Genomic DNA, 18,797 nt, shown 5'->3' with positions numbered 1-18,797 from the left:
ATAGATGATAAAAATCATTATAGGTATGGAAGACAGAATGGGAATGGTGATATTGAAATCTTAACTCTTTCAAGAAAAAAGAATCTGGTAGAAGATGGTACCAAAACTAGAGGAAACTAATTTGATAGTACAATTATTTTTGTATGTGTGAATTGTTCCCGCGGATGGTGATTAAGGCCATAATGTCCATTTTAACTTTGGATACTACAAACTTTTCTTACCAAAATTCCTTGACATTTTCACGATTGAAATTTATTTGACTGAAGACATGCAGCCAATCTTAGAGAACCTTTCTTGTGTAGTTAATTCCCAAGAAATAAAATTAATCTAAAGCAAATCATTTTACATTAAAATTGACGTAACAAAGTAAATTGCTCTAAAGCAGTGGAAGGATGACTGAGTAGGAGACAGAAGTGTATTTTGACTAAAGAGCAAGCCCACATAGATTAAATATAATTTCTTTATTAGGAAAAAGGAACTTCATAAGCAGTTTTTCTTCTCAAATTACTTTATACCAAGAATTTTGAATGGTATCAGCATCTTTTGTGCTTTTTAATAATTTTTTAAGGTTAAATTTTAATGTATTTGGTGAAAACACCAGTGGAAGCACCATTTCTCTTGCATGCTCTCAATTTCCTTAGCTCCCTTGGGCCTCAGCATAGTGACATAATAAAAATGTAAGCACCTGGTGTCTTAGCGAAAGGCCCTCTGTAGGGAGGGAACTAGAGCTTTGGGGGAACTAGAGCTTTGGGGGAACTAGAGCTTTGGGGGAACTAGAGCTTTGGGGAAGCAGTTGGTTCTGGAATCTGATTGTGTGGAGTTGAATCCCCCTCTGCCACTTTGTAATTGTACACCACTGGGCAAATCTCTTCACTGTAGTGGGTCCTTTTTTCTTCACATTGAAAATGAGGACATAAAATCAATATTTCCCTCACAGATTTATAGTGAAGATTACATGTCTTGGTATGTAACGACTTAATGTACTGTTGGGCACATGATCAACACTCAAAAAACCAGAGATACTGTCCTCTTTCAGGTATTGTTGTCAAGTCTTCTGTAGATATTTCAAAACTGCTACACCAGTTCCTCCCCTCGTTGATTCTCTTGTTGTGCCATAAGGCTGTTTACAGCAGTGAAAGCCATTGTCCCTTGCTCGGCCTTGCTTGATTCATCTGAAATTGTCCTGTTCTTCCCTCTTTAATTATCTTATAATCTCCTTTAATTCATCAGAGTATAATTAGATGAAGTCTGAATTCTTTACCTTTGTTCTAAAACAAGCTTGTGTTCGTTTGTATGCTTAACTAGAATGTCTTTCAATCAATGTTAGACATATTAAATTTGTGATCTCAAATCTCAAATTGGATGTTGCCACTATCCAGCATGTCTACTGAACTCCTCAGTATGCTCACTTTCTCATTCACCAAAATGACAAATACATGCCTGCTTTCCTTCTCAAACATCCTATACCAAACTCTCCTTTCCCTCCTTCTCAGCTTGTAAACTTGGGTCGTTTAAAAAAACACACATTTAGAAGCTACCCCAGTCTTCCTTCTATGAAATCTAACAATCCATTTGTGTCGCTTGCACACTTTCAGTTTTTCATCTTGTGAATACGTACTAAGATAGGTTGACTGCTGAGAGAAAATGCTCAGCATCTCAGTGGCTTCTCCCACGATAGTTTGCTTATCACTCACACGAAGTCCATGCATCTGTTCCTGGTCATGTGGCTTTCCTGGATAGCTTCTCTTCAAGCAATGCTTTAGAGATTCAGATCACTTTCTTGATGTGAGGTCATCTGCAACATGTGGCTTCTGTGGTTACCATAGAGGCAAAAGAAGATGGAGAAGGCATAACTGCTTCAGCTCAGAAGTGACACTTTCTTTCTTTATTTCCTTCGTGGGAATCAATCTCATGGCCCTACCTGGAAGAAAGACAGCTGTAAGCAATAGTTGTCTGATGGGGAAGAGGAGCTGCCTTGGTTGCATGGTCAGTCACATTGTGAATGAATTCTTGTTCATTTAAAGTGCAACTCCTTCTTCACTTGTGTCCTGTGCTCTATTCTCACTCAACTTCCTGGACCTTTGTTCTGGAAATTATTACTTCTCCCTGTTGAGCAATTTCTCTTCTTCTATTAGTTCATTACTATTAGTATATAAACGTGCTCTAATATCACCTATCATAAAAGACAAAAACATTGAAAAAGAATGCTTATTTAGTCCCTTTTTCCTTTCCAACTACCACTTAATTTTTAAATAACACTCAAACTTCTTCAAACATAATCCCATTTCAATGTGTTTTTTGTTTCTTGGTAGTATGCTAATTTACAGAAAAATTTTGTCTGGTAGAAACCAGCTTTAATTTTTCCCCTCGTTCTCACTTGGCTACATTTTAGAACTTACATTTTTTCCCCATTTTGTCTCTGATTTCCATTGTAATTTCCTCACCTGTAAGAATAAATCAATGTCTATTTTTATCTTCATAATAAATTGTAGCTTTTAATAGTTAAGAAATAAGAATTGCATAGGAATCCTTCAATATTTCTGCGAAAATAAATGTTATATTTACTTGTTTTCATTTAAACAAATCAAAGTAAAACAAATAAATGACTAATTTTTCTCTTCTTAAGCTGACTTTCATGTGTACCTGTGATATGGTTTGGCTGTGTCCCCATGCAAATCTCATCTTGAATTGTAGTTCCCATAGTCCCCACATGTTCTGGGAAGGACCTGGTGCGAGGTAATTGAATCATGGGAGCGGTTACCCTCATGCCGTTCTTGTGATAGTGAATGAGTTCTCATGAGTTCTTACGGTTTTATAAGGGGCTTTCCCCCCTTTTGCTTGGCACTTTTCCATGTTGTTGGCATGTGAAGAAGGACGTGTTTGCTTCCCTTTCCACCATGTAAGTTTCCTGAGGCTTCCCCAGCCATGATGAACTGTCAGTCAATTAAACCTCTTTCCTTTATAAGTTACCCAGTCTCGGGTATGTCTTTATTAGCAGTGTGAGAACAGACTAATTACAACATGGTATGCTGGACCTTTGGCCTCTCCATTTCTTCCTGCTCCCCCAACACTGGCCAGCATGCTACCCTTTTGCATGTTTAATAAGTGACATATTGAAGAAGGAAAGGTACTGACTATTTGCTTCTTGTTGGCAAGACTAATAAAAGTCACTCTAGTGATGCATTTGTCTAAAATGAGGCTTTTTGGATTACTAGCAGATTTCATTTATCATAATATCCCTGTCCTCCATAACCATGAGTAACATAATTGACTCTGATTTAATCCTCTATTTCAAATATGCAGGTCATTCCAGAGTTAAACTCCTGTAAGTAAGAAAAATGAATATTGCTGTAATTGAATAGCTAAATTGGCAGAGCATTCAACATGAGATAAATTAGGAAGAAATTGACAGTAAGAACTATCTTTTCCCTGACACCAGAAGCACAACATGAAGAAAGCCAATTAAATCGAACATCTCATCAACCCATTAACAAGTGTAGAATTACACTTTAGGGTTTATTTTTCTAACGCAACACTTCATTTAAAGCACAGTGTTAGGGAACTGGAGAGATATTTTTAAATAGACATACATATACGTGTGTGTGCATATATATCTGTATTTTAACTTATAATAAACATACATATATCTATATTTTAAGTTGACAGTCTAAATAATTTGTTATTATGCAGCTTGGAGATTTAAAACAAATTAAGTCAAGCTATGAAAATACTATCCATGATGTACCAGATAAGGGTAGCATGCTACAACCTTCCATTATACATTAATAACATGTTGTTCTCTGACCATACCAGGGTTAAAACCAATTGGGAATCTGAGTGACTTTAAATAGGACATGCACTCTTTTACACCCTCAAATTTCATTCATTTATATTCTGACCCCTGAAGTTGTTTGAGTTTATACTGTCTGTTTCAGATAATTCAGGTTTTCATGAAATAATTCAAGGCCCCATCTGCTATTTCTGTGGCCGGGGGATGTGGGGGAGGCATCAGTTGAAACTATCACAGTTCCTCACCTAACCCACCTGAGGTGTAATTTTAATAGTCAAAAGATGAGAGTAAAGTATTATGTACTAGAGCATGGCTTAGAAATAAAAGGACCCGAGGGAAGAAAAAAGAGGACATAGCAAAAGTTTAATTCCTTTCTTTGAACTCTTCCAAACCAAACAAGACAGAACAAACTCACTTTTCCCTTGATAAAAATGTAAATAGTATCATTAAACACTTATCCAGAGAAAATATAAAATACAGGAAAGATGCTTCCTATTTCCTTCTCTGTTTCTAAGTTCTAGGTATCATCCTTACAGCTGAGACTATAAAGACAAGCAAGACGCTCATTCATTCAGTCATCATTCAATCATTTACACATATGTATTTACTATGACTAGGGTTTTGGAGAGCACAGTGAGCAAAACTAGAAATGGATCCTGCCTTTGTGAAGTATACAGCCCCTAGGGACTTGGGAGGCTGGGATGAGGGAATGACTTGAGGCCAGGAGTTTGAGACCAGCCTGGGCAACATAGTGAGACCCATGCCTCTAAAAAATATTTTTAAAACTTAGCTGGGCATGGTGGTGATGCCTGCAGTCCTAACTGAAAGGAGTTAATCAGCTTACTTTAGGCAAATAGTGAGGAAAGGGTTCCCGGAGAACCTCCAGTCTGTGTTTTGTGCAAATAAGGCACCTTGCACAGGGGCTTGCCTTAACATGCCCACAGCCGACTAGGTCCCTTATATGCACTGGGGGGATGGGGGGGAGCCACCAGGAATTCGCGCCTTATACAAATAGGGAACCCAGCCCCATCAGCTTGTATGTAAAAGCCCTTGTATTCAACTGTGCAGGAGGCAACAAGGACCCTGCTTTCAGGTCTGCACTCTTTGCTGACAGCTTTACTTTCACTTAATAAACTACTCCAAGACTGGGTGCGGTGGCTCACGCCTGTAATCCCAGCACTTTGGGAGGCCAAGGCCGGCAGATCACGAGGTCAAGAGATTGAGACTATCCTGGCTAACATGGTGAAACCCCATCTCTACTAAAAATACAAAAAATTAGCCAGGTGTGGTGGCGGGCACCCATAGTCCCAGCTACTCGGGAGGCTGAGGCAGGAGAATCACTCGAACCCTCAAGGCAGAGGTTGCTGTGAGCCAAGATCACGCCACTGCACTCCAGCCTGAGCGACAGAGCGAGACTCTGTCTCAAAATAAATAAATAAAATAAAATAAAATAAAATAAAATAAAATAAAATAAATAAGCTCTATTCCACTCACTCTCCAGTGTCCGTGTGCCTAATTTTTCCTGGTTATGAGACAAGAACCTGCACCTAGCTGAGCTAAGGAGTAAAAAGTCCTGCATAATTTGTACTTGAGAGGCTGAGGCAGGATGATTGCTTGAACCCAAGTGTTCAAGGCTGCAGTGAACTATGGTGATGGCACTGTACTCCAGCCTGGCTGAGCAAACAAGACCCCTACTCAAAATAATAATAATAATAATAAGTCTAGATTGTGAACTCTATCTAGGGGGATACAAGTGAAATTACCATATGCAATGAAATAAATGCTCAAATGGTGGTCAACTGAAAATCTGTAATAGGGAGATTTGACTCATGGAAGTCAGAAAATGTCTTCCTTGAGAAGGTGGTACTTGAGCTGAGAGTTCAAGGATAAACAGGCATTGAGCAGATAAAGCCAGGTTTTTGTTTTTTGTTTTTTGTTCTTTTTTTTTTTGAGACGGAGTCTTCTCCGTCGCCCAGGCTGGAGTGCAGTGGCGCGATCTCGACTCACTGCAACCTCCACCTCCCGGGTTCACGCCATTCTCCTGCCTCAGCCTCCCGAGTAGCTGGGACTACAGGCGCCTGCCACCACACCTGAAAACCAAGTATTTTTGATGAATAGACATTGGCAGGTTGAGCTCAGAATTTGGATCTCCATCATTAGATTAACGGGAAATAATTGCTAGAATTTAAACAGAAGTAATAGTAAAGTTTTTTATTTTCAGAAAGAACACTGACTGAAATGTTGAGAACGGTCAGAGTATCTGCAGCCAGCCTGGTTAGAATGCTGTAGATTCAGTCCATATGAGAGATGGCTATTGCTTGGACTTTGGTGGAGATAACAGAAGTGAGGATTCAGAAGGTAAAATCTAAAATTTTGTGATAGGGTGAAGTGGGAAAAGGTGAGTGAGAGGGAAGAGTCGAGAATGATAGCTGGTTTCCGACTTTTTCAGCAGAAGGTCTTGCTTCTGTTCTTTGAGATGGGCACTGCTGGAATAGGACTAGGATTTTTCTTGGAGGAGGCTGAGCTCAAAAAATATGTCCTTTTGGACATATTTAAACATATTCTCAAAGATCTGAGTCTGATGAGGGACACAGATAAACCTACATATACAGTAAAATGCCACAGACGCTACAATGGAGGTGTGTGTGAGGTGCGCGCTCACAGAATAGGAGTGAAAAGCTTATCCTTCCGGCGTGGAGAAGGCCTTTAGTGAGGGTAGCACCTGATCTAGGATTTCAAGGATAAGCTGGAGCTTTCCAGGTGGATAAATGAGTATAGGGTTAAGGATGAGAAAGAAGACTTAAAGGCTGTCAAAATAGTGCACGTTGTGCAAAATAAAGAATACAGAAATGGAACTACTTGGTGTGTTCCAAAATTATGACACATTCCACATGTTTGAAGGAGTTTCGAAGAAATAGCAGGATATGAGGCTGAACATGTTTGAGATATTAAAGTCTTTACATTTGTGATGACTATATGATTTATATCCAAACTGCTCTGCTTTTTAGGGTGAAAGTGAAAGCTATAAGTAATTTTGACAAGATAGTCAGTGTGAACGGAGACTGTCTGGGGAAAACTGGGATGTGAAGCTACTCTACACTCTGAAAGTGACTGATTTCCAGAAGCCATGGGGAGCTGTCAGAGATCTTTTAAGGAGGGCAGGGAAACAACTTGATGAAAATTTCAGGAAGGTCATGTCACTGAGACGCCTTTGTGCAGGTGGATACAGAATTGGCTTGGTCCTTTTGAGATCTAAATTATTATTATATAAATAAACCTTATTTACCATGTGGCTATCACATACTTTCTCAGGTTCTATTTATTGTGATGAAACCAAAATTAACACTTGTTTAGGCCAGGTGCGGTGGCTCATGCCTGTAAGCCTAGCACTTAGGGAGCCTGAGGCAGGTGGATCATGTGAAGTCAGGAGTTCAAGACCAGCCCAGCCAACATGGTGAAACCCCGTCTCTACTGAAAATATAAAAATTAGCCAGGTGTGGTGGCAGGTGCCTTTAGTCCCAGCTACTCTGGAGGCTGAGGCAGAAGAATCGCTTGAACCTGGGAGGCAGACATTGCAGTGAGCCAAGATTGCACCACTGCACTCCAGCCTGGGCAACAGAGTGACACTTTCTGTCCAAAAACAAAACAAACAAAAAAACTTGTTTGTTGTTGTTTAAAGTGGCAAGATTATTTATTAAGGCATTTGAACATTAAGAAAAAACGTGTATGTAAACTTGCATAAATCTTAGGTATCTGGAGAGGACAACACAGTTTTAACCTACTTTGGGGTTCTATAGCCATCTGCCACTCTCCATTGTGGCCCAGGCTAATCTGTGTTTTCTAGTCCTTCTACATAAGCACCCTTTGCCCAGCCGTAGAGCAAGCTTTCATATGTCTTGAATACCTGTGATTCTTACCCACTGTTCTCTCCATAATCTGCCTTCTGCCACTATTCTGGTATATTGTAGCATCACACTGATGCTATTTTGCTCTGTGTATTAGCCAGAAGCTGGAGAGGGTAGAGAGGACGCCCAAGCAGAAAAAGAAACAGGAATCAGAACCAGCTAATACAGGATGGGAGAGCACATGTGCCATTATCAAACACACAGAGGTGTGAATAAGAAGCAAAGGTAACAGATATTAAGAACTAAGCTTTGAAGATACTGGTATACTTTGGGTCCAGAGAAGGAGCTAAGATTAGAAGCTGGGAGGGCATAGCTGGGTTGGCGTGTGCTTTCACTCTTTCACTCTCAGTTTCTGCCCTGACAGAGTGTTTGCACGCTTTCACAGTTCCTCCAATTCTTCAATTTCATTCAAACTGTGTCCCTCAGTCAAGGTGCCTCCAGGGACCTTGGCCACCCCCTTGATTGTGCCATAAACTCATCCCTCCTTTTACCTTTCTCAACTGTTTTCTTCCATGAACTCTACTCTTTATTGCCTCTCTCACCCGTGATCTATCAACTCTATTGCTCTAGTCTATCAGTTACCATGTCTATATTTTACCACAGGTAAGCACCTCTTCTAACTGATAGTCATTTAAAAAAGCATTTTGCAGCATTTCTACACCATGCCTTGTAATTGTTACTCGATTTGCTTTTCATGGCTCTCAAAGGACGAATCCCATTTTCCATGATAGCATATTTTACTATCCCCACAAAAAGAGAATGAAGCAATTTGATTTGAACATTTAGAACTTTTTCCTTCTTCTTAAAATTCCCCAGTATCATTACCATTAATTACTCTACCTTTCTTGTTTCAAAAAAAAGAAGGAGAAAAAGAGAGAGAAAGGTATTTTCCATTCTAAAGTTTAGTCACCTGCTTGTGCTTTAGCTACTCTGGACCTACATCCACCAAACATTCTCCTTTTTTTCTATTAAATCTTAAACTTTGCCTTGCCCGTGGCTCTGTACCAAGTTGTTCGAGTTTTCTCCCTCCTTTCCTCTGTACACAGGCACAAACACTTCCCTTGATTTTAGCCAGCTTCCCTTTGAGGCCATCACTTTTTCTTTCCCTTTAACCACCTGCTTTCTTACAACAGTTTTACATAATGTCTTCTCTTTTCTCTCCTTAGGAAATCAACATAACAGAAATATTTTCCCTTCTAACATTCTCCTCATTTTAACTGCACGTTCTCATTATATCAGCAAGTAAGATTGTTCCTATCTTTTCCATTTGTTCTTTCCATGTTTTCAGGGCTTTGGCATCTCTCCTAACTGAAGTGGGAATTGTCATGATAAAATATGACAACATAGATAGCATTTGAGTTAAAGAGAAAGGAAACATATGGTTAGTTGACAACACACATATTTCACTTACACCAGGACCACACTGGAGAAGCCAGTTCTCTCAACTATGGTCACTGGTTTTATACAAGATCAAGCTAATTCTTTTTTAAGTCAGTTTGGGAAATGACTTTGAGCAAATGTATTTATTCTCAGTATATCTTCAACAGACAGTTTTGTTTCAAAAAATAATCTTTTGGCTGTTCTTCTAGACAAAGCAGATTCACTAATAGGTATTTTGAGATTTGATCTGCCCATGGCATAAGCATACAGCTGCTGGGCCAACAGGTCTGTAGTTAGTAAATGAGGCAAAGGTCAATTTAAATGTCTTTTATGTAGTATTTAAGCCTGGAAAGAACCTGGACAGAACAAAGAAGACCCGTTAGCGCAGCAGCAATCCCAAGTGGGGATGAGTCCAAGGGCTCCTGACTTATTCCCTGAGACTCTAAGGCTCAACTTCTCTACTTATTTTTCTTCTTATTTGAAAAGCCTCAGTGACTTTTCATTTTCTTTTTTTTTTTTTTTTTGAGACGGAGTCTCACGCTGTTGCCCAGGCTGGAGTGCAGTGGCGCGATCTCGGCTCACTGCAAGCTCCGCCTCCTGGGTTCACGCCATTCTCCTGCCTCAGCCTCCTGAGTAGCTGGGACTACAGGCGCCCGCCACCGCTCCCGGCTAATTTTTTGTATTTTTAGTAGAGATGGGGTTTCACTGTGGTCTCGATCTCCTGACCTTGTGATCCGCCCGCCTCGGCCTCCCAAAGTGCTGGGATTACAGGCTTGAGCCACCGCGCCCGGCCTCATTTTCTTTTTTTAATCTTTTGCCACAGGGGAGAAGCTCCTTTAAAAAATATATATGTGTGTGTATATATATATACACACACACACACATATGTGTATGTATGTACACACACACATACATATGTGTATGTATGTATACACACACACATACATATGTGTATGTATGTATACACACATATTTTTGAGGAAAAATATATATACACATATATTTTTTGAGGAAAAATTATATACATAGAGTTATAATTGTTACTCAATTTGTTTTTCATGCCTCTCAAAGGATGAATCTCACCTAATCTGCCTGAAGTGCAATTTTAATAACTTTAATGCTCTTTAAGCAATGCTTTAGAGATTCAGATCACTTTCGTGATGTGAGGTCGTCTGCAGCATGTGGCTTCTGTGGTCACCACAGAGTCAAAAGATGGTGAAGAAGGCATAACCACTTCAGCTCAGAAGTGACACTTTATTTCTTTGTTCCTTTTGTGAGAATTAATCTCATGGCCCTACCTGGAAGAAAGACAGCTGTAAACAGTTGTTCTGTTTTTCTTTCTTGTTTTGAGACAGAGTGTCACTCTGTCACCCAGGCTGGAATGCAGTGGCGTGATCTCTGTCACTACAACTTCCGCCTCCCAGATTCAAACAATTCTCCTGCCTCAGCCTCGCAAATAGCTGGGGTTACAGGTGCCGGCCACGACGCCCAGGTAATTTTTGTATTTTTAGTAGAGACGAGGTTTCACTGTGTTGGTCAGGCTCGTCTTGCACTCCTGACCTCAGGTGATCCACCTGCCTCAGCCTCCTGAGGTGCTGGGATTACAGGCATGAGCCACCGCACCCAGCCTAAAAATTATATTTTAATGTGTATGTTTAAAGTATGCAGCATGACGTTGTAGGATACATATAGACAGTAAAATGGTTGCCATCGTGAGGCAAATTCACACATCTACCATCTCAGAAAGTTACACCTATTTTTTGTGTGTGTGTGGCAAGAGCAGGTAAAATCTACTCATCTAGCAGGAATCCCACATACCGTACAATTTTATTAACTCTAGCCCTCATCTTGTGCCATAGATCTCTAGACTCTCATCCTGGTACTGCTACTTTGTATTCTCTGATCTGCGTGTCCCTACTTCCTTCCCACTACCCTGTCCACTGTTTTATTCTCTATCTCTGTGTATTTGACTTTTTTAAAAAGAAAAATCCCACTTAGAAGTAAAATTGTGCAATATTTTTCTTTCTGTGGCTGGCTTATTTTACTTAGCATAATCTTTAGCATATACTTTCTCTCTTCTCTTTACTACCTCTCCTGTGAAGAAAGGCCTCCTGTAACTTGCAAAAAAAGATTTTAAGAGTATCATTAAGAAAATGTATTATTGCCTCCAAAAAAGTTAGGATATCGGAGTAGTAAGACTCCTAGAACTATAAAAGGTTCATTTCTTAATCTATTTTACTAAAGGTTATTCAAATAATTAAAGTAGCTGGGAAGAAGTTTTTGGTGAAAAACCTCAATTCACTTATCTCCTGTAGATAATAAGTTTGTCATTTCCCTTAAAACTTTATAGAACTCATTCAATACATTCCAATTGCTTTTTCTTCCTAGCAAGATATCATAACATTGGCTCATTGGCTTTTTTTTTTTTAATGGAAACCTCTTTGATTATTGCCCTGTGTACACTTTTCATTTAGAAAATTATTCATTGAAAACATTTTCTAGGGTCAGACCCAGTGCTGCTCTTCTTTCTGTGTTCTTATACTAGGAGAATTTGCCCACTCCCTAAATTTCAAATTCCATGGCCACCTAAGTATGTGACCCTAGCCTTCATATTTTAGATAATTCACACTTTTATGTAATTTTTTTCTCCATAAGATCAATATGTGTAAAATGAGACACCATTCTTCCTTGATTAGTGGGGATTACAAAATTATAAATTGTGGTCCTTAATGAGAACATTGATTGAAACCTTTTAATAAAGATATTTATTAAAAATACTTACTCCTGGCTGGGTGTGGTGACTCACACTTGCAATGCCAATAGTCTGGGACAACTAGGCGAGGGGATCACTTGAGGCCAGGAGTTCCAGACCAGTGGGGGCAGCATGACGAGACCCTGTCTCTACAAAATAAAGATAAAAATAATTAGCCAGGCATGGTGGAGCGTGCCTGTAGTCCTAACTACATGGGAGGCTGAGGCAGGAGGAACACTTGAGCCCAGGAATTCTATGATCACAACACTGCACTTCAGTCTGGGCAAGAGAATGAGACCCTATCTCTAAAATAAAGTAAACTATGATAAAATAAAACCATTTACTCCTGTAACAAAGGATATTTTTGTTCCATGTGGACGGCGCGAATGTCTGAGGTAAGTCAGTGCTGGGGTTTGGCTGTGCAGCCCCCAGTCTCCTGTACCCTGAAGTCGCATCAGGTCACACCCTGCTGAATGCAGCCCGTGTGAAGTGGGTTTGCCAGGGTGAGAAGTAGCATCGTGTTAGTGAACCAGCTTTTAGAATAAAATGCTCCTGCTGTTAGGTAGAGAGACTACTTGGAAAGTCAGAGCATTTTTCCCAAGGTTACCTCTCTATTATTAGAAAATAAAAAATAAAAAAAAAACTCTTGCACATTTGCACCAGATTGAAAGTTAATAGAAAGTTCATCCTCTAGACGTCTCTTTAGGTGAATCTGCCATATATGCTACAAATTAGATTCTCTCTTCAATTTTCCTTGTCTCTTCTAAGGATATTACCATTTTTCCAATTACTTTCACTCAAAACCTTGGAGTTCTCTGTGACAGATCTCTCTCCTTTACTCACTATGTCAAAAATTAAAAATGTCTTGCAGTTTCCCCTGACACCTTCCAAATCCCAGCCTCCAATGATTCATTTTCATGCCACTCAGCAAACCACTTGACTGGATTTCAAGAATGTTGTTCCCACACCGCAACTCTTCTCTAATTATGGCACCAAATAGGAATCTCTCAAGGAACATGTCACTCCTCGGCTGAAAAATCCAAATTGTGTCTCTGTAACATTTTGAAAGCAAAATCCTCCTTTCAAAGGTCCACATGCTGTCCATTGGTCCTTATTTTCCATCTTATCTCCCCCTGTTTTCCAATGTGAATGTGAGGTTTCTACTCTGATTTGACCACTATCTTTATTCTCCTTGAATTCAGCGTTTTCTCTTTTTCATTAAATTCACTTTAGTTTTATCTCATCTCAAATTTGAAGCTTAGACAACTAGCCTGGTTTTCAACAGTCTCTCATAGCTTCCAACTGTGGTATTAACCCCAGCCAGGTTCTCGTTAGGCACTAAATTATACCCCTAAGATAGTGCTAGTGTTACCCAGTGAAAAGCTTGCCTGAGCACATGTACTTTAACCTGGGATCCGCTGGATACTGGAGGTTTTAGTCCCTTGTATCGTATTTGCTGGTGACCTTCCTCTTGAGCCCTATCTGTTGTTTTTGAAACCGCAGCCTGTTCCTTCTCTTTACTAAATTTGATCACATCTAAAAATAAAATTCCTTTGAGTTCCTCCTTCTCATCCCAGCTTCTGAGCCTAATCTAGAAACATGATTTTACCCTACAACTGTTTCTGATGTGAACTATTTTGGGCATAATTAGTCAATAGGATGGTATGATTGTTTTCCTGTAACTGACCTAGGCTGAAGTCTTGAACAAACTGGATACATTGAAAACAAGACACAACAAAACCCTAATGTGTTAGTTAAAGTCTGAAGCAACACATCAAAATGAGATGAAGTCAGATTAAGAGTGGGTTCCTAATTCAATTTAGATACTAAGTCCAAGGCTAAAATTTGAGACTAAAATCTTGGTATAATTTCTTTAACATAAATCTTGTACGTTGGTAAACTCTTTGCTTTTTGTGTTTGTTTTTGAAAGCAAGAAGCATCCATTTTCCATGTATGTGTCTTCATAAGTCCTGGCACAGAGTGTAATACCCCTTCACTATTTTATATTTTTATATTATTTATCTAAGGTGGATGTTTTTAATCTGTAGCCTGCAACAAATTCTGGCTATCTGATTGTTTTTGTAAATAAATGTTATTGGAACACAGCCATACCCATTTAATTACATACTATTGTTTACATGTTGTCTGTGGCTGCTTACCCTGGATTGCACAGTTGAGTAGATGTGACAGAGCTGATGTGGTTGCAAAGTCTAAAATTTTTTCCATCTGGTTCTCTAGAGAAAAGTTTGTCTATCCCAGATTTAAGAAGACACTATGACAAAAAAATCTGTATACCTTTGGCCTTCTGAAATTGAAATGATATGCATCACGAGGCAACAATTTTGAGTTGGCAAGTGTAAAATGAATAACAGTGCAAATAATCACTTGGGAACCAAATCAAATCTTTCCTCTTCCATCAGGTTTTCCTTCCTATCATCCCCACAAAGTTAATTGCCCCCCACCTTTGTGCTACAACATGTTGTAACAATGAAAACATTAATGATTGTTTATGTATGTGGCTTCCTAATTAAATTATGATCTTTACAGGGAGAAGGAGCATATTATATTTATCTTGACTCACTCTAATGCCTACAATTGTGGTGTGTAGGTGCTCAATAATTTCTCATTGCAAGAAAAGGTGAGTAGATGGTTTTTGTAAGTAAGAAATTACAGTCCAGTGAAAAACAGCTTTTAGCATTGCTACTTATTTTATTCCCTCAAAATTAATATTTATTTTATTCTCTTGGAACTTTGAGAAATATTCTCAATAAATGGGCTAACCATGCAGGGTTAGAGATGATGATGCAATCTTACTTTTTAAATTTGTTTTAGAGACAAGGTCTTGCTTTGTCACCCAGCCTGAAATGCAGTGACTTAATCCTAACCCACTGCAGTCTCAAACTCCTGATTTCATGTGATCCTTCTGCCTCAGCCTTCCAAGAAGCTAGGATTATAGGCACACGCCACCATCCCTCACTAGTTTCTTTTTTTTATTTGTATTTTTTTGTAGCGACAAGGTCTTGCTACATTGCCCAGGCTTATCTCGAATTCCTGCCCTAAAGCAATCCTCTTGCTTCAGCCTCTCAAGGTGCTGGGATTATAGGTGTGAGCCACCATGCCTGGCCATACAATCTTATTTATAGACATTACCTGAAGAGAAGACACAGGTTGAAATCACTAATAGTTTCGTGATAAAAGGTTTTAAAAGGCTTGTAGATAACTTCAGTTAATTTAATATAGGATAATGGTAGGATATACCTGTCCTACTTTGAAAATAGCAATTTGTCTTTTTGTCAAGCAGGTTGACTGTAAACATCAAAAGCAAATTACTGTTTGGGATTGAATATTGTTCAATCCTAATTGTAGAAACCTAATGTTCCTATAAATTGGGCCATGTGTCCAATCTTAGTCACTTTCCATTTGTTTCCTTGTCTATTTCTTTATTTATTTAACCATCAAGGATGGATTAAGTATCATGTATCAGAGACTGGATTATGTGCATTTACTTAAAAAATTATCCAAAAAGTCTGTGAAGTAAACATGTTTAGTTTTCGTTTTTAGGTTGGAAACCCTTATAAAATACATAATTTCCTGTAGGTATAGTGGCTAGAGAGAGATCAGATCTTACTATCATCACGTGGTTTTTGCTATCATTGTCCATCAAGGTAAATTCAGTTAATTCATTTAATCCTACTGGAAAGGTACATGTCTCCTACTAGCTCATGCTCATTACTCCTTAAACTGTAAAATTGGTATATTATTTTTACTATCCCTGTTATAACAAATTAACACACATTTAGTTGGTAGAAAAGACACAAATGTATTATCTCACAGTTCTGGTAGGTGGGAATGTTGGATACAGTCTGGCTCAGCAAGGTCCTTTGCTTGGATATCATAAGGCCCAAATCAACGTTCCTTGATTCCTACATTCTTCTGGAGGGTCTGGAAATTAATCTGCTTCCAAGCTCATTGAGGTAATTGGCCGAGTTCAGTTGCTTATTCTCCTAGGTCTGAGGTCCCTGTTTCCTTGCTGGCTGGCTGCTGACTGGGAGGCCATCTCTGCTCCTTAAGGTGGGCTGTGATCCCCTTTACTCATCTCCCCCTCTTTAAATGAGCACTGACCAGAAGAGTCCTCATGCTTTGCATTAACTCTCCAACTTCCTCTTCTGCTGCACCCTTCTTGCATCCAAAGAGAGAAACGTCTTTGTTTTTAAGGGCACGTGTGACTAAATTGTGCCCACTTGGATCATTAACAAAAACCTGCCTTCCTTAAGGTTCATAGCTTCAGATGACATCTGCAAAGTCCCCTTTGATATGTAAAGTAACATTTTCACAGGTTCCAGGGATTAGGGAACATCTTTGGCACGGACATCTTTGGGGGTCATTCTGCCTACATTTGGTAGGACTCCTTTCTTAAAGAATTCTTTGGACTCAGGTATATATGTTAGAAATGACTTGATTGTGCTGTAAGAATAAATGACCTCAAAGTCTTATGAAAACATAGGTTTATTTCCTGTTCATGCTTCATCAAAGTTTGGTTCCTGTTCTGCTCTGCATCATCTTCTCTCAATGTAACACCCAAGGTGGCAAAGCTTCCTTTATCTGGAACGTTGTTAGTAACCATGGCCAGGTTAAAAGGGACAAACCTTCTGGCCAGAAATGACACACACACATCGCTTCTCACATGTCATTGGCTGAGGCGTGTCACATTTTGCATACCCACCTCCCCCATGAAAGTCAAGGCAAAAAGGAAATTTTGATATTTGGTGCAAAATAATATAATCTACCCTAAAAAACAAGCTTCTTATCATTGCTGAATCTTCTGTTGAAGACTAGTATTGTCAATCTACACCAATTCCTTCCTATTAGCTGAGAATACATAGTGTTACAAAGGAATCTTATTTCTAGCACTGAGACTTTATGTAGAATATTCAGACTATTCATAGCAAACCAGTACCCAGGGGATAAAACGATGAACGAAATAGAAGGAAAGACTTCAGTAAGGACACCAAAGAAGTCCAGAGTTACAGACATGTTGCAAGTAAAAACAACATGGACATTATTTTGCTTATATTTTAGGAAGTCCTAAATAAAAACAAACCCAGAAAATATCAAAAAATAATTGAGAAAATGCTGACAATCCTCCAAATTAAAGACATTTTAAAATGTTAAGGATTAGAGTTGAGTTGTTCTATGTTATCCGAATAGTCTTCCCATTTTAACTTTTGATATCAAGACAATTGCTCTAATCTCAAACAAATACTAGTTTTTCTTTACAGAGGGAAAAACAATCCAAAAGGAGTGACTTAACATTTACTTAACACCTCCCGTGAGCCTTACGAATGGAAGGAAAAGTTTTTGTTTGCTCTTTCTGCTTTGCACCAAGCACAGCTGGTATTATTCAAACATTGTGAGATGATTACTGTCAATTACAGTTCAGTTTAGTAGGGTGGCTGCAAGATTCATACCTATGTGTCTGACTGTAGGTGGCCATGAGAGGAAACCATTGAAGGAAGGAGCTTCTGTGTATCTTTGTAATAGACAATTGATGTTCTACTAGTATGTGGAAGACCAGGTTGTTGTGGAGGTTGCAGAGATAAATACGCAACTGTCCTAGACTTTGAGAAACATTTTTATCTCTACTATCTTGAAGTCTTTGGTAGTTAATGTCAATTGAGTTACTACCATTTTGTGGATCTTTGTTATATATTTATTAACTATTATCTTCTTGTGAACATGCAGGAAAACCTGGCTCAACTGTTCCCTCTTTTGACGTGCTCTCTGCCTCCCTTGTCATTCTGAGTGATGAAGACTCACATCTTCTCTGCTCCTTTAGGACCATTTATCAGTCGCCTATTGTAGCACCTTTGTCTGACTTGTGAGGTTATACATACTGTTATCTCCCTGCCCAACCCAGAGTGTGAGCTCTTTGGCACAATCTTGGAATCAACATCTAGTGCTGGCAAAATATCTTGTACTTAAAAACAGCAATAGCAACAACAACGTTAGATTCAACTGCCTTTTTTATGGAATCAAATGCCACAAATCAAATATGAAATCAAATTAATGCAGAATTGCAGAGATGGTGGCCCATTTCTGGAGGCACTATCAAATCAAAAGGATTACTAAGTATAGGTCATGATTAACTGTTTGAAGAGCTACATAAGATAGAGCTGAATGCCAAAAATAGGGGTGCAACTGGCCAGGCGTGGTGGCTCATGCCTGTAATCCCAGCACTTTGGGAGGCTGAGGCAGGTGGATCATGACATCCCGGCTAACACGGCGAAACCCTGTATCTACTAAAAAATAGAAAAAAAGAAAAAGAATAGCTGGCCGTGGTGGCTGGCACCTGTAATCCCAGCTACTCGGGAGGCTGAGGCAGGAGAATTGCTTGAACCCGGGAGGCGGAGGTTACAGAGTTGCAGTGAGCGGAGGTAGCGCCACTGCACTCCAGCCTGGGCAACAGACCGAGACTCCGTCAACAACAACAAAAAAGAATAGGGTGCGATATTATGGCCTCTTCCTTTTGGGGCCTTACAGAATAAAAGCTGCAAAGTAAATTCAGAGGTTGGCAGGCCGGGCTAGTGCAGAAACGATCTCTTGTCAGACGTTCCTGATGATACTTAGCGTTGTATGCACTCCAGGATTAACGAGTGTCCAGAGAGTAGGCACATGCAAAGACATGTTTCTTCAGACAAAGTCTCTTAGCTTGGGATTCCCAGGAAGCACATCTCCAGGCAGAGAGTTTATGCACTGCCGTTTTATTGGAGAGTCCACCAATCGCAGGAAGCAGAAGTGAGAGGTGAGAAAAGTGAGAGCCAATACAAATGCTTTTTACTAAACTGAAAACTTCGAACGTGACTGACTACGTAGTCCTATGGCACCACACAGGGCGGGAGCCTCCCTCAGGAGAGCAAAGGAGAAATAATGTGTCCACTAACCCACCCTCTTTTCCAATTTGGTAAACGTT

At 39.4% G+C, this 18,797-nt stretch overlaps 1 long non-coding RNA gene across 2 annotated transcripts; it reads right to left on the bottom strand.

The window, feature by feature from the left end:
• Nucleotides 1-468: 468 nt before the first annotated feature.
• On the bottom strand, nt 469-18,563 carry LOC139356427 (uncharacterized). Of its 2 annotated transcripts, none has more exons than XR_011608324.1 (3): nt 18,366-18,563; nt 11,858-11,976; nt 469-2,173 (listed from the first exon to the last, which is right to left on the bottom strand). It is a non-coding gene; the product is annotated as an uncharacterized lncRNA (long non-coding RNA). The 2 variants fall into 2 exon arrangements; XR_011608328.1 differs by lacking the exon at nt 469-2,173 and adding an exon at nt 2,411-2,444.
• Between the last annotated feature and the right edge of the window lie 234 nt (nt 18,564-18,797).

This window comes from Macaca nemestrina, chromosome 1 (assembly GCF_043159975.1).
Source record: "Macaca nemestrina isolate mMacNem1 chromosome 1, mMacNem.hap1, whole genome shotgun sequence".
NCBI lineage: Eukaryota > Metazoa > Chordata > Mammalia > Primates > Cercopithecidae > Macaca > Macaca nemestrina.
The sequence above is the reverse complement of the archived record's forward strand: the minus strand, read 5'-3'. Positions and strand labels throughout refer to the sequence as shown.